Below are 16,186 nucleotides of genomic sequence, written 5' to 3'. Positions count from 1 at the left end.
CACTGGAAAAAATGCTAGATATAAAATGCTGGTAATAGCTTTCTGTAGTAGCGTTTTAGGAGCGTTTAAGAGCGCTGAGAGTTAGCATTTTATTAGCGTTTTTGCAGTAGAAGGGGAAAAAAGCTATAACGCTATTAGTAGCATTTAGGAGCGTTTAGCAGCATTTCTACTGGAAGAACGCTTCAAGAAACTCTACAAAATATTTTTTTTTTTCCCAAACATACGATCTGTCTCTACTCCCCTGAGAGAACCGGGATTTGTGTTTACACACACAGATCCCGGTTCTCGCTCTGTCATGTGCGATCATGGGTGCTCGGCGGTTATCGCGCCTGCCGGGCACGCACATTGGCTCTGGGGACACGCTGCGGGCGCACGCGCACCTGCTAAAGCATCGTAAAAAGCGAATCTACAGCTATGACGGCTCACGCAGGGGAGCCATCCTGCTGCAGTATAACTGCTGTGGCTGGTTGGGAAGTGGTTAAGGGTTAGTTTACACTTGCTTCAAAACAGGGCTTCAGACATGCTTTTTTAAAGCTCTCTTAATGCCAGTCAAAGCTCCTGTCACTAAATAAAATGGTTAGCTTACAGTCGTGTTTACCCTTGCATTTGCTTTGCTTTGCTTCAGAAATTATACCCTGTGTCGCTTTAGTGGTGGTTCAAAGCGTCTTCAAAGCCTCCATAGAAGTCTATGACAAAGCTTGCTTGAAGCACCTGCAGCTCTTGAGAGGCTTTATTCAGCTTTAGCTCTGCTTTGTTTTGGAGAAATTGCAGGTATGAGATATCCAAACACATGCAGGGCATCTGTCAAGCTTCAACAAAGCTTCAAAAGAGCATCACCGAAGCTTCACCGAAGCACCACCGAGCATCAAAAACACATCAAGAAAGCATGTTGAAGCGATAGGCACTTTAATGTTGTTGGAGCCGAAAGAAAGTGTAAACGAGCCCAACAGTACAAAAAAACATTTTTTTAAGCACAGCGAGGTAAGATTAAAAGTGTCTGTGTCCTGTACAGGAAGATCCATTCCCTAAATTCTGATGCTGGTGTCACAGAGACAGAAAGTGAGGATAAATCTCATCAGACATCGTATAGCAGGTCTAATACTTCCTTGCTTTATCTAAAATAAAAGAATAATATTGAGGCTGGAGCTGGACTTTAGACCTGCGTGTATGTATGCTGTAACAGATCTTGCCTTGTTGGCCTACTTTGTTACAAGATAATTTCTTCTTCTTTAGAAATGTTTTTTTTAATTAAACTTCTTTCCCATGTACAGTAAATTACTCATTACTCTGATTTCCGTGAACTTTGAATTTTACTGCAGACTTGCCCACCCAGTAACTACCGGTCTAACTCTTCCCCATTTCATCTGAAACAAAGTTTTGGCTCTATGTGAACTTTAGTATACATTATGTGCTTTCACTAACACTGTCTTACAGTATATCCATTCAAATTAACAGTGACCTCTGTATTAGAAAATTAGCCTTTTTGTTCATTTCTAGGTTCTTGTTGAGAGAGGCATTATGGGATACTGTCTCCTGGCTTATTATCCGTTGTCTCAATCCCCTAAAGCATTGGTAGGAGATGGATAATGAATAGCTTGATTTTGGAATGTCACATAAGCACATAAACAATGCATTAATTGCTGCAGAGTTGTGTTTATCCATAGTGGAGAGACCCTAAAGACTCGTAAATTTCAGCTTCCACAGACCACACCTTATTTTTTTCTGTAATGTCACTTCCTGAGATTCCTTCTTCATATTTTCCATAAGTTTAGGAAATCAGCAGACGTGTCTTAGATTTTTACAGCTAAATAACAAATTATTCATACAGCCTAAAAACAATAGTTTAACAATATTTTTTTTTTAATCAGTGTGCTGCTCATAATATTAGAAGATGTCATTGGATATAGAGATATATTTATGCTAAATGAAAAATCCAGGCAAGATATATTTTGCCAGGGAAATTGTACAATATTAGGTTGCCTACTTTTATTATGGGCTGCAAAGGGGCCTGATTCTAAAATTTAAAAAAAAAGTCCTATAGGTTTACATAATGTAGAATAATGCAGGTGTCCACGGTTAGGTTTAATTACAATAAGTAACATGGTTTGTTGTGTCTAGCCCAATGTAATGGTAGGTTTTGTCTGGGATCACTATGGCGCTACATAGAAAGTGGCAGCAAATGCTTAATGCTGGTGATGTTGCTGCATGCTCAGTAAACAGGAGGCACAGAAGGTTGGCAGATTTGAAAGTCGCTAGCTTAGCATTGTTGCCCTGTTATGAAATTGAAGAGGCACTGCATAAACTGTCAGGGTCAACAGGTAAAAGAAAAACCACAGCACAGATTTAAACCCATAGGCTCTTCATATTTCTAGTGTAATTGCCAACTACATAGAATTAATTTGAGGATTACATACACTTTAACCACTTCCCGCCCGCCAACGTCATATGATGTCCTGGGCTTTGAGCGGGTATATCTGAATGATGCCTGTAGTTACAGACATCATTCAGATATTGCCGGTTTCAGCCGGCGAATCTCTACACCATAGGAATGATCATAGCGGCTGTTCCACCGCTTGATCGTTCCTATGGGAGGCGAGAGGGGACGTCCCCCCACTCCCGCCGCCCTCCGGTGCTTGTTCCGACTCACCATTACGATCAGTGAGACGGAGAGCAGATCCGCGATGTAGATCATAGAGATTTCCGGCGGACCAGATGGTCGCCGGAGTCTCTATGATCATCGGAGGCCGGGCGCGATGTTATGATGTCACGCCCGGCCTCTCCATTCAAAAAAAGGCGCCGCTTCGGCTGGGAAGCGGTGATCGTTTTATTTTGTTTTTTTATTTCAGGCTTCCCAACCTAGTGGTGAGATATGGGGTCTTATTGACCCCATATCTCACTATTAAGAGGACCTGTCATGTCATATTCCTATTACAAGGGATGTTTACATTCCTTTTAATAGGAATAAAAGTGATCAATTTTTTTTTTTTTTTCAAAAAAGTGTCAAAATAAAAAAAAAATATATAATTAACAATAAAAAAAAAAAAAAAAAAAAAAGTTTAAAGCGTCAATGTCCCCGTGTGCTCGCACGCAGAAGCGAACGCATACGTAAGTCCCGCCCACATATGAAAACGGTGTTCAAACCATACATGTGAGGTATCGCCGCGAACGTTGGAGTGAGAGCAATAATTTTGTCCCTAGACCTCCTCTGTAACTCAAAACATGTAACCAGTAAAAAAATTTCAAGCGTCGCCTATGGGGATTTTTAAGTACCGAGCATTGGCGCCATTCCACGAGCGTGTGCAATTTTGAAGCGTGACATGTTAGGTATCTATTTACTCGGCGTAACTTCATCTTTCACAATATGTAAAAACATTGGGCTAACTTTACTGTTTTGTTTTTTTTAAAACACAAAACAGTTTTTTTCCCCCAAAAAAACGCGTTCAAAAAATTCCTGCGCAAATACTGTGTGAGATAAAAAGTTGCAACAACCGCCATTGTATTCTCTAGGGTCTTTGCTAAAAAAACATATATAATGTTTGGGGGTTCTATGTAATTTTCTAGCAAAAAAAAATGATGATTTTTACATGTAGGAGAGAAATGTCAGAATTGGCCTGGTAGGGAAGTGGTTAAAGAGACCCTGTCATCAGACCAATCATTTCAACAATAATCTTCCCATACGATATACCTACATATGCATTGTTTACATATTTTAGGCATTGTATTTACTTGTAAATACCCCCTTGTGTAAATATCTACACGTGAAACTGCTGCTGGGTGCCACCATCTTGGATGTGATGTCAGTAGCCCCAGCACATTCAGAGCTGTCACTCAAATGACACTCTTTTGCCGTATTTCTCATCCATTTTAACGTGGAGAAACTCTTGAAATAGCTTTATGGTGTCAAGGAACCCCAGCTATCAATTACTATATCGACAGCTCACAGTACATGGTTAGTAAGAGTGTGCGTGATGGTTAGTAAGAGTGTTCCTCAAATTTGTAATCAGAAAGAAAAGTCGTTCTCCTACAGATTACTAAAAAAGAATCATTGGTGTCAGTGGTTACTCATCCTGTCAGAAAGTGCTCATTGATCAAGGACCCCAGCAATCTCTGGAGGAACTCTAGGAATCCACAGAACCCTGGATGACAAAGGTTGCTATATAGTATTACTTTGCTCCTCCCTGGCATCTATATGAATGGTTATGTAAGGAGAGAAGGGAAAGGGTTGAGTTGCTAGGCCATCACAAACATTATTAGAAGCACACCAACAGAAGAGAAGAGCACACAGGCTCTGGTGCAATACTCTTTATTTTTGTAATTAAAAAACATAACAAAATGCACTCACAAGCAAAGATAAATCAGAACTTATCAGTCTCATCTCCCCACCACAGCATCGCCCCTTGTAAGGTCATTGACCGAGGACATGCTGGGTCGTTGACGTCACAAGGGAGACACCAGTTGGTGACATCACAAGGGTGCCACCCGGTTGAGTGACTGGTTGTGGGCATGTGGTCTAGTTCAGGAGGGGGGCATCTCTCGTTTCCCCACTTTCCTGACCTGCTGGGCTGCATGCTCGGATAAGGGTCTGGTATGGATTTTGGGGGGGACCCCATGCAGGCATGGGGTTCCCCTTAAAATCCACACCAGACCCAAAGGGCCTGCTGGCATTCTTTTTACAAGTCGCACACCGGCCGCACCCAAATTGCATCTATATCATGCAGGTACGACTTTCATGTGTCTTTTGAGGATTTACTTTGAGGTCTATGGACCTCAAGTCACATTAAAGTCAGACCAAAGTGATGCCGGAACTACTTTAAAGTTGTTGCGACTTGAAGTCGCACAGATATGAAAGGTTATCATAGGGAAAAATGGGGTGCGACTTGTCACATGACTGTGAGGTCCATAGTCGCATGACAAGTTGTACATGTGTGAATGGGGGCTAAAAAAACTGTTTATTATTACTTTAAACTTCTGCTTTTTTTTTTTTTTTTATTATATGCTCAACTGAATTTTCCAGACAGATACAGATGGTTTTGACAGCATAACTTTACCAAACTGTATCTAGTAAGAAAGAAATGTTAACTATCCATGTCTCCAAGTAGTATCTGTTAGCTATATTTGGGGATTCCAGACTGGCTAGGTTTCGGTCATTTATTATAATCCTTTGTTCTTTGTGCAAGTTTTGGCAAGGGTCTTGGCTATATTTGCCTCCTTTCAAGGCCAGAGTTGGCTTTTTTTGTACATTAAATCTGGCTACCCTGCTTAGATTGTTCCATTATACTTAAACAGGCTTTTGAACTATCTAAAAAGAAAAGCTCTGATTTTGAGTACTGCCATATATGAGGTGTGAATACAGGTGCCTACTATTATATACAGTGGTCTATGGATTGATTCTAAGACAGAGTATGCAATGAATCTACAACTTTCCTATGACAACAAGAAACTCTTCCCACAAAGAGAACACATTCCACTGACAGATCAATTTCAGATATAAGGAAATAAGATTCTGCCTCACATTATCAGATGTTCTAGAAAGAAGGTTTTGAAGATTTTTAGAAGACCATAAAGTCTGCACATACTCATACATATTTGATTCAGTATTTGATTATTGTACTGTAGGTAAGCGCAGTAATGTAAATGGGAGATTGTATTGGTGGCCTAAGATGATACTACACCCCTCAGTTGATTACACTCCTGTTAGAGACAAATGCTGATCGTGTTGTGGTTCTCCAAGGTTGGATGAACGTACAGGGGGTCCCCGGGTTACAAACAAGATAGGGACTGTAGGTTTGTTCTTAAGTTGAATCTGTTTGTAAGTCGGAACAGGTACATTTTTTAAGTGTAGCTCCAGCCAAAAAAACTATTTTTAAGCTTTTTGGATAGCATAGGGAAGGGTTAACACCCCTGTAACATTTGTTTTGCTGTGTCTGCCCCTGTTCAGAAGATTTCACCTCACTGTCTGTCCCAATGACAATTGGATTTTGAAAATTTTGGGCTGTTGTAGAAACAAGGATTGGTGATAAAGCATCAGTGGAGACAACTTTTCCCTATAATAGCTCTTACAGGAGTGAATTTCCCTTCCTAGGGGTAGATTTCCTCTCACTTCCTGTTGTCTCCCTCCGTTTGTAAGTAGGAGTCGTTTGTAAGTCGGATGTTTGTAACTAGGGGACCCCCTGTACTGGGTTAAGGTTGAATGTTTGGTTAAAGTAATTCTTTCTTCCATAAGCACCATAAAGATACAGTAGGAGGATACTCATAACCTTTAAATATTCAAGTGAGACCCTTCCATGGCTGGTGAGGTATCTTTGGTGGACTATTTGTAATGTTGTCTTATTTCAGATCATAGCTATTTAGTTGGATCTGCAATCTCTAAACACCTGCATGCATAATTTTAGTCTTAGTAGATAGAAAGACAGGCAGTAAAGTTTGTTCTTGGTGATTAAAATTTGGACACTGGTTACAGAAAGAAAAAATAATTGAAATTTAAAAGTGTATTCTTGTGAAAATCCCTCCTCTGAATATAGTCTTATATTACACGCCTTGGCAGTTTGAGCACAAAGAAATATTATCTGCGTGGAAAAGGCTGCAACTGCACACACCTATCTGTGTATATAAACCACAGACGCACAGTCTTATAACAAATTCTACAACTCTACAAGTTAAGAACACTTCTGTTATTTCTGCAAATGTGGAATCATAACATGTCAAAGGCAGCAGAAGGCTAATGGAGTGTAAAATGAAAACATCATTATTCTGTCCCACAGATTTAAAGTTCAGCTCTCTTTATAAATGTCACTTCATCATTTGTATCAGGGCTTTGCCTATCCCTGATCTAGTCAACCTCTTACTCTACAGATGCCAGATCCGTGATTCAGATGGTACACACTGCTTTTCCCTGCTAATCATTCTGTAGTCATGTTGAAAAGGTCAGATTGTGTTAGTGCTAAAAGGTGGAAACATATTTAAAGTACAGCTACATGGTACAGCCCTTTCCCCAAAAAAACACCTCCCTAAAACGACCCACCAGCTCTTATACTAAAAGTCAGTGACCCATTCCTGCAACGGGTAGGGTGCTAATTACTATTTTTATGACAAGAGCTGGGTGTAAGGTGTCACCACGGTATGACATCTGTAGTACTGAAGTAGCACTGAGTAACTTCACCAAACAAGGCATACTCCCAGCTTCCAAAAAAATAACTAGATCTAACTAATACAGAGGCTAAAATACTTCCATCCCAAATATTTGCAAAGAAGTCAAATAAGACTGCCCAAGGGACTTTTGATGGAGGTGTAGACAAATATAAATACTATGCATAAAAACAAATTCATATATTTTATTACATAAAAAAAAGTTAAAAACATAGAAAATTCTACAAACATCATTGTTACAATTTTGCAATGCAGATTATATGACTTCTTCTTCCAGACCGATACAGGTTATATGAATACTCCAAGTGCAGAAATGGGAAACATCATGGGACAGCAGGCAGGAAACCCCAAAGAACAAATCTTAAATTTAAGAATAAAAAACGCAGACAAGTGTTGGAATTAATAAGGCCACGGCTGTTTATTATTAGTTTTAAGACAATAGAATAATTCATCACAAATATAACTCAAATATATCAACTTTAACACAACCTAGCCACTATGACTCAGGCTGCATACAATATATTCCAGAATCAATAACTTTCCACACAAGAAATTCAGCATTTCTCAATATCATAGGTACTCAAATAACTTTATTAAACATATATTAGTCCCCCTTTGTCTCTTTTTTTTTTTTTGGACAAAGGTGACACCACCACATAACAACAGCCGCGACCTAAGAGGAGGGGAGCACCACAGCTCTGTCTTCTGAGACATCTGAGCCTGCTTCATCGGAACCCCCTTTTTATAGCCCTTTTGGGGGTTCTGGTTTTTTCAATTTTCAAAAAAGGTATATGTGACCTGGCAGAGGTCACCTGTATTCCCCTACCAAGCCACGTGAGCCTCTAGAAGTCTCCACTGAGAGCTACGCGCTCCCAGGGGAGACTTGAAACTGCCTATTCCTGCCGCTGTCCCATGGGGAAAAGGGGGAATTTAAACTGTCTCCCCCTTTTCCTATCATGGAACAGGAGGCAGGAAACCCCTAAGAATAAATCTTAAATTTAAGAATAAAAAAACTCAGACAAGTATTGGAATTAATAAGGCTGCGGCCGTTTATTATTGATTTAAAAAAAATAGATTAATTCATCACAAATATAACTCAAATATATCAACTTTAACACAACCTAGCCACTATGACTCAGGCTGCATACAATATATTCCAGAATCAATAACTTTCCACAAGACAGGTGGACCTAAACCCACCCGTCCCCCGCACCGCGGGCATTTCAACACAAGAATCCAAGTCTGCGTTAAAAATATCCGTCCCAATTTCACATAAATGAATGCCATCTTTTCTATACAGACCCTCGATACGTCCCTCCAATTCCACATGCATAAAGGATAAAATACCTAAGCCCAGTAATAATATGGAAACTGCTCTATTAACCCGTTCTCTAATTTTTTTCAAGGGGGGGAAAGCTACCTTAACATTTGAACCACCTTGGAAAAAAATATCACAGTGTGAGGCAAAGACAAAAAAGAGCTTCAAAGTCTTCATTTGCCCTATATCATTTCTCCCAAGATATATAATCAATACATCTGGCGGGGGAAGACGCTGGTGTAGCTTGCCTATTTTGAAATTTAGGTCAGCCCACACCATACCTCTCCTACCGCTCCAAAAAACCCTAAACTTCTGTGGATGCAAACCTAAATTTTTCGTATAAACCCTTTACCTTGCTCTCTGTTGTGCCCAAAAGGTGTAAGAATGTCCAACAATCAATATTACCCGGGATTTACCTGAAACGAATCAAAGAGAATGGTTAGGACAAATGTATAATAAATAACTATCAGACTTACATCTACCTAAATTTTTTTAGGATGCTAGCTTCCAATCCTAATCTTGATGTTTCAGTGGCTGCCCCAATTCTAAACGAATGAGATGTGAGATGAGAACCGTGTAAATTCAAACTTTTTTTAAAAAGTTTAAAGACGCATATAAATTGATATTTTGTAAGAGGGGTACCAGACTCATGAACAAAACCAGCTAATGGTCTGATTTGTAAATAATCCTTTAATAATTTTACAGGACAAATGGGAGAGCCAATACAAGCATAAAGATTAATCCAATTACCTTTTCCCAGCTGGTCGGTTTTATGACCTTCCAATATATATACTTTTACCATTGTATCAGAAACAATAATATCATTAGCTTGAATAATACTCAGCTCAGAAACTCTAAGAGCTGCAAAGAATGTAACAGAAAATACCGCTTTAAATAGTACTGACTCAAAGAATGAAAAGCAAACCTGACTTGTTACCGAACAAATTCTAATAAGAATATCAGATGTTATAGGTTTACGTTGATCCGTCTTAAAATTACTTTTCTTGTATCCCTTCAAAGCTTGTTTAACCGAGAAATATTGTAAACAAGAAAGTAAATTATTATTTAATTTAAGAAAAAATGAAATTCCAGGAAAGATTTTCTGTACATACGACCAAGAATATTGCTTATTAAATAAAAAATTCAAAAATAGCAAAACCAAACCTTCAGAAAAAGAAACAGCTGGTTCCTGCATAGCGTTTAAAAAAGAAAGCCAAAGTAACCAGGCTGATTGAGATCCAGCCCAGGTTGAAGACGCCACAGAATTTTTAATACACTCAGATATGGACCCTAAAGAAGGTCCCATAAATTGGATGGACACGGTATTCCCACTTGGTCCACATCTGGAAACAGCTAGAAGAAACAATCCATCTGCAGGTGAGATAACGATTCCGCCATGTCATTGTCCTTCCCCGCCACATGAATCGCCTTTAACCAAATATTTATACTAAGACATTTGAAGATCATGTGGCGCAGCAATACAATAACTGGCGGAGACTTGGATGTTAGGCAATTGATAGCATAGAGCACGCCCTTGTTATCTGTTCTGACAAGTATCCTCTTATTTGGCGACACAGTGATGATGTGGGTAGCACTCTCGCCTAGCAGTAAAAAGGGTCGCTGGTTCGAATCCCAACCACAACACTACCTGCCTGGAGTTTGCATGTTCTCCTTGTGCCTGTGTGGGTTTTCTCCAGGTACTCCGGTTTCCTCCCACACTCCAAAGACATGCTGGTAGGTTAATTGGTTTCTGTCCAAAATTGGCCCTGTATAAGTAATAGGTATTATAAATGGTATACCGCCCTTCACCAAAAACTAATACCTCCACCGCGCCACTATGTTTCACAAACTGAATGTGAATGTGCTCAAAATCAATCTATACAATAACCCACGTGGGGAATTGAATTCCCACACCCACTATGAAGCAGCCCCTTTAAATTATAATGCATATACTAAGTATTTAATCAGAGATGTCTGTAAACTACCCACATACTCCCACAGACATCTAGGAAAAAATAAGAGGCGCTTTCAAACAAAAAATCAAGTGTATTAAACACAGTGATGGTGTGACCCTCTACACATGTGTATGTGAACACTAATGCAAAGGTGAAATCTATAAACAAATCTACACAAAATGTATATAGGTGTAAATGTACCAGCCAGATCAGTGGTCAAATTAAAAAAAAAATAAGAGGCGCTTTCAAACAGAAATCAAGTGTATTAAACACAGTGATGGTGTGACCCTCTACACATGTGTATGTGAACACTAATGCAAAGGTGAAATCTATAAACAAATCTACACAAAATGTATATAGGTGTAAATGTACCAGCCAGATCAGTGGTCAAATAAAAAATAAGAGGCGCTTTCAAACAAAAAATCAAGTGTGTTAATCACAGTGATGGTGTGACCCTCTACACATGTGTATGTGAACACTAATGCAAAGGTGAAATCTATAAACAAATCTACACAAAATGTATATAGGTGTAAATGTACCAGCCAGATCAGTGGTCAAATATCGATCAACACAGTGATGGTGCGACCCTCTTAATGTGTATAAACCTTACATGCAGTGTAATCTTAGGAAATACATATCTCAATACATTTCCAGTGATAAAACCTATCCTGCCACTTCATATCATGCTGTACATGCAAAAAATATATCCAAAAATAAAAAATACAAAATACAAATTAACTTCAAAAATATAAATCAGTCCACAATAAAACGTGACCACACACGTGAGAAAAATGTGTCCGAATAAAGTGGTAATAAATCTTGATAAAGCACAGGTGATGTTGTGTCTCCTCCACCTCTCCTCTTGTGTGCAGTGATTCCACTCCCTCAAGACCTACACTCACCGACTTAATTTGCCAGCACTCTCATGCAAGGCAATAATCGCTTATCTACCATACACCAAGGTAGTAGGATCAATCGTTGTTCCACAGTGAATGTTTCCAACCCGGTCCACATGAAAAAAATAATATGTGCTCCAATAGTGTAAACCAGTATCACACATTTATTAAAATCACTGCAATCTTCAATCAGTACACTCACATGTAAAATGATAAAATACAGCTCAAATAAAGTGCAAATCACATCAAACGTAATTCCAGTGGATCCAAATAAAACAAGTGGTCACGGCGGACCCGAGGTGTGCTGGTGCAGGGTTATCAATCTCACCCCTCCCTTGGATGTCCTCCGTCCCTCCGTGTAAACAATGCTCCTCTCCTTCAGTGTGGCTCACAGTGCTGCACATCACGTCTCACAGCCACGCCCCCGACGTTTCGTCATAGGTTGACTTATTCATGGGATAGGCTGTGCTCCCTGCCACTCATCCCTTGTGACATGCAGCGATCAGTTGGAGCGTCAGCTGTATCTGCATGACACCTCACATAACAAGAGATTCTTTGCAAACATCAGTTCACATCGCTAGAATGCCTGATTCCCATTATGCTGTGTACCGGAGCTCTCAGCGTAATTCACATAACGGGGACCCGAGATGTGCGCATGCGCGATGAGCCGGCCAATGAGCATTAGCTAGATAGGCATATAAAGGATGAGTGGCAGGGAGCACAGCCTATCCCATGAATAAGTCAACCTATGACGAAACGTCGGGGGCATGGCTGTGAGACGTGACGTGCAGCACTGTGAGCCACACTGAAGGAGAGGAGCATTGTTTACACGGAGGGACGGAGGACATCCAAGGGAGGGGTGAGATTGATAACCCTGCACCAGCACACCTCGGGTCCGCCGTGACCACTTGTTTTATCTGGATCCACTGGAATTACGTTTGATGTGATTTGCACTTTATTTGAGCTGTATTTTATCATTTTACATGTGAGTGTACTGATTGAAGATTGCAGTGATTTTAATAAATGTGTGATACTGGTTTACACTATTGGAGCACATATTATTTTTTTCATGTGGACCGGGTTGGAAACATTCACTGTGGAATAACGATTGATCCTACTACCTTGGTGTATGGTAGATAAGCGATTATTGCCTTGCATGAGAGTGCTGGCAAATTAAGTCGGTGAGTGTAGGTCTTGAGGGAGTGGAATCACTGCACACAAGAGGAGAGGTGGAGGAGACACAACATCACCTGTGCTTTATCAAGATTTATTACCACTTTATTCGGACACATTTTTCTCACGTGTGTGGTCACGTTTTATTGTGGATTGATTTATATTTTTGAAGTTAATTTGTATTTTGTATTTTTTATTTTTGGATATATTTTTTGCATGTACAGCATGATATGAAGTGACAGGATAGGTTTTATCACTGGAAATGTATTGAGATATGTATTTCCTAAGATTACACTGCATGTAAGGTTTATACACATTAAGAGGGTCGCAAAATCACTGTGTTGATCGATATTTGACCACTGATCTGGCTGGTACATTTACACCTATATACATTTTGTGTAGATTTGTTTATAGATTTCACCTTTGCATTAGTGTTCACATACACATGTGTAGAGGGTCACACCATCACTGTGATTAACACACTTGATTTTTTGTTTGAAAGCGCCTCTTATTTTTTATTTGACCACTGATCTGGCTGGTACATTTACACCTATATACATTTTGTGTAGATTTGTTTATAGATTTCACCTTTGCATTAGTGTTCACATACACATGTGCAGAGGGTCACACCATCACTGTGATTAACACACTTGATTTTTGTTTGAAAGCGCCTCTTATTTTTTATTTTTTATTTGACCACTGATCTGGCTGGTACATTTACACCTATATACATTTTGTGTAGATTTGTTTATAGATTTCACCTTTGCATTAGTGTTCACATACACATGTGTAGAGGGTCACACCATCACTGTGTTTAATACACTTGATTTCTGTTTGAAAGCGCCTCTTATTTTTTATTTGACCACTGATCTGGCTGGTACATTTACACCTATATACATTTTGTGTAGATTTGTTTATAGATTTCACCTTTGCATTAGTGTTCACATACACATGTGTAGAGGGTCACACCATCACTGTGTTTAATACACTTGATTTTTTGTTTGAAAGCGCCTCTTATTTTTTCCTAGATGTCTGTGGGAGTATTTGGGTAGTTTACAGACATCTCCGATTAAATACTTAGTATACAAAATTGGCCCTGGTATATGAATGTGAGTTGGGGACCTAGGATTGTGGGCTCCTTGAGGGTAGGGACTGATGTGAGTGTGCGACATATGTGTGGAGCGCTGTGTAAATTGATAGCACTATATGGGTACCTTAAATAAATAGGGATAATTGTAGACACGCACCCACACTCACTCAGGTTGAACTGGATGGACTGGTATCTTTATTCAACCTTACTAACTATGTAACTATTTGTAAAGTTGTGACCCCCAAATCTCCAAAGCCACAATAATTGGAAATAATTCCAGTAAAACTATGTTTCCTTAAATAACCCTTGCCCTGCCAGCTGGGATTCCAAAGGTCATCACATCAATGGGACCCCAAAACTGCGGCAAAACCACAGGACCCAGCTGAGTCAGTGAAGAGGAGAAACTCTTTGTCTAAAATAAATTCCTCTTGCCACAAGGGAAATTGCAGCCAAACTAATAGATCTTCCCTCATATCATGCGTAACTCTGACATGAGAAAAGGGGATTTTAAACTAGAAATTGCTAAATATAATCTTCTAGAGACATAATCCTAGAGGCAAAAGCCAAAAGACCCAGTAGTCACTGCATTTCTTTTAAACACACTTTTTTTTGTGAATCAGAAGCAACAACAAGGATCTGAGCTTGTTTTATCTTTTCTTCAGGAAACCTAAACTCCATTAGATTAGTATCAATAGTGATACCTAAGAATTCCAGACAAGTTGAGGGCCAAGCCGTCTTTTCAAAAGCCAAAGGAATGCCAAAGTGGGAACAAATTTAAAAAATGTTTCCAATAATAAAAAACAGTCAGAAGAATTAGCCAAACCTAAAACTAAAAAAAACAGATTGGGAACCAGATTGTTTACGAATAACCCATTCTAAAAAAGAAGAAAATAATTCAAAATCGAAACAAGACAGCGGGCACCTCATCGGTAGACATTTATCGAAAGAAAAAACCTAAAGAATTAAAGCATAATGGATGCATTGGCAAAAGGCAGAAGGCTGATTTGATGTCAGCCTTCGCCATGAGAGCTTCCTTGCCTAAACATCAAAATTTTTTAAGAGCGTCTTCAAAAGAAGCGTTACTAACTGACACAAGGTTATCATCAATCTGATCATTAAGGGATTTTCCTTTTGGAAATGAAAGATGATGAATTAATCTATGAGTTTTTTTCTTTCTTTGGGATAATGCCCAAAAGAGAAATCCTAAAATTATGAAAAGGCGAGGAACTAAAGGGGCCTTCCATTCTGCCTTCTTTAACTTCCTTATGAATTTTTTCAACAACAATGTCTGAAAAATTCTCTACTGATTTGAAATTGTTAACCAAAGTGCATCCCTGACCAGAGAAGGTAGGTAACAAAAAAACATCCCGAAAACCTTCAATTAGAAGCTGGGTCCTTAATCTGTCTGGAAATGCTTGGAGCCATGGTATAAACAATACCAAGGATAAATCCAAGGGAAAAAACCAAGCTTAACTTACCACCAGCCCGCAGACTAAACTCCTGCTTTTAACGCATACTGTTAGACAGGTTATTTGGTTATCTGCGGGCTGGTGGTAAGTTAAACTTGGTTTTGCTCTTGGATTTATCCTTGGTCTTGTTTATGCCTGTTGTTAGCCTTCCAATGCTTCTTACTGCGATAGCCAGCTATAGATGGGGGCAAGTGGCGTCTTTTTTGTATCATTGGAGCCATGGTAGCATGTCTTGCCATCTCACTGGTGTTGATGCTTTTTGAAACACCCTGTTGTTGATTAGCTGTGGACATTTTTTTGAAACACTCTGATACTGGATGAGCTCCGGTGCAAAAGGCACACTCATGCCTGTACTTGCATGAGTTCGGCCATTTGGACTGGCCATCATTAAAGTTGAAACAAATTCCTTTTTTATAAACAGAATTGATTGTGGGCTGAGAATTGGGGTTCTGCTTGGTGTAAACTGACCTTTCAGGGAGAAAAAGGTTGAGCCAGAGGGCAACGTCTTTCACTCCCCATTTCAAAGGATGCACTTATAATTTTTGACAAAACGCCTCGTCGTAATTATACCAAGCAGTACCCCCCAAATTCTTAAAAGCTTCAAGGATAATATCTAAATGCTGGAGAAGTTCAGTGCTTTTTTCTGGAAAATTTTCACATAAAATTCCCGAAAAAATACAAAAGGCCTGTAACCAGTTGTTAAATGACCTGGAAACAGGTCTTCTTCTATCCTCATCTTCTTTTTTTCTGATTTAACATTAAAATCTTTGGCTGACGGAAGCAAAGATAAAATATCTATAAACTCTCCGTGCCAAATTTTTTCTTTTATTGACAGAGATAAATAGAACCCTAATGGAGTTCACGTGGTATAGACTCTTTTAAACAAGTCTCAGGTATGTTCTGTGACTTAGTTAATTGGTAAGTAGAAGAAACATATGGGTCTAAATTATGTTGAGACGACTGAACACCATTAGCAGAAATACCACTAGATGGCGCCCATACCCCAACAGCAGAAACATAATTTTGCTGAATAACAGAAGCTGACATAGCCTGAGCTTGGCTGTTAGCTGACTGCAGATATTTAGCCAACAATTCAGCTATATTAAGCCCCTTTCACACGAGGCGGACTCCGTTTCCAC

General features: G+C 39.3%; 1 protein-coding gene across 1 annotated transcript in view; it reads left to right on the top strand.

The window, feature by feature from the left end:
• JAZF1 (JAZF zinc finger 1) overlaps positions 1-16,186 on the top strand; it is a 382,635-nt gene that overhangs the window by 300,448 nt on the left and 66,001 nt on the right. The window lies entirely within an intron of this gene.

Source organism: Aquarana catesbeiana, linkage group LG05 (genome assembly GCF_042186555.1).
Source record: "Aquarana catesbeiana isolate 2022-GZ linkage group LG05, ASM4218655v1, whole genome shotgun sequence".
Lineage (NCBI taxonomy): Eukaryota > Metazoa > Chordata > Amphibia > Anura > Ranidae > Aquarana > Aquarana catesbeiana.
Note: the sequence above shows the minus strand (reverse complement) of the source record. Positions and strands in the feature narration are given on the sequence as shown.